Source organism: Anopheles merus, unplaced genomic scaffold (assembly GCF_017562075.2).
Source record: "Anopheles merus strain MAF unplaced genomic scaffold, AmerM5.1 LNR4000019, whole genome shotgun sequence".
In the NCBI taxonomy this organism is placed as follows: Eukaryota; Metazoa; Arthropoda; class Insecta; order Diptera; family Culicidae; genus Anopheles; species Anopheles merus.
This window is the reverse complement of record NW_024427599.1, coordinates 270,001-270,842: the sequence shown is the minus strand read 5'-3', so window position 1 is coordinate 270,842 and position 842 is coordinate 270,001. Positions and strand designations below refer to the sequence as shown.

The window sequence follows — 842 nt, the reverse complement described above, 5'->3', positions numbered from 1 at the left end:
GTGTTACGTGTCCCGCTCCATACCATGTCAAGTCACTCGTCTGACACGGAGAAGGAGCCAACTCTTGTCCACTAGTGTAAAGGAACGGTCTCCAGACCAAGTCAAGTCACTCGTCTGACAAGGAAGGAGCACGCACCAAGCTTCACCAGAGCACGGTACCACGGTCCCCAGACCAAGATGGTTAAATACGCCATCGAGGAAGGGGCACGCGATCCCTTGCTACACTCAACCAAGTACACTCTTGCTCTCACAAAAGTATCCCCTGTGTCGACGTGGTCCCCAGACCAAGACGCGCTTGCGCACATCGAGGAAGGGCACACGGACAAACCACCAAGCATGGGTCGCCTGAGAGGATCGATGCGAACGCATCTCTACAACTCGCAGCTCCCAGCCTGAAGTCCCGTCGTTTGCGGGCGGTTGATAGGTGTCGAAACTAGGTATATCCACGTTGGGCAGAGCTCAAGCCAACGGCGTTCCCAGTTACGGTACTAACACGTGCAGCGAACTCCACTCATTGCGGCCTAGGTATAGCGGGATGAGACGCCGGGCTGCGAAGGCAGACTCCAACGGATCTCAGAGGGTTGTTAGGCCCGCTAGCTTCCGAACACCTAATGGTTTGAGAAGCGCTATCAGCTCGGATTGGCTACGACCTTAGAGGCGTTCAGGCATAATCCAGCGGACGTAGCGTCATACCAAAGTCCGGTCGGACTAGTATTGAGCCAGTGGTCCGTACCTGTGGTTCCTCTCGTACTGCACAGGAATTCCGTTAAGATAGCGACTATAAGCACACACCAGTAGGGTAAAACTAACCTGTCTCACGACGGTCTAAACCCAGCTCACGT

At 54.8% G+C, this 842-nt stretch overlaps 1 pseudogene; it reads right to left on the bottom strand.

The window, feature by feature from the left end:
* Positions 1-321: 321 nt before the first annotated feature.
* The window catches only part of LOC121601027, a 5,307-nt pseudogene continuing 4,786 nt past the window's right edge, over positions 322-842 (bottom strand).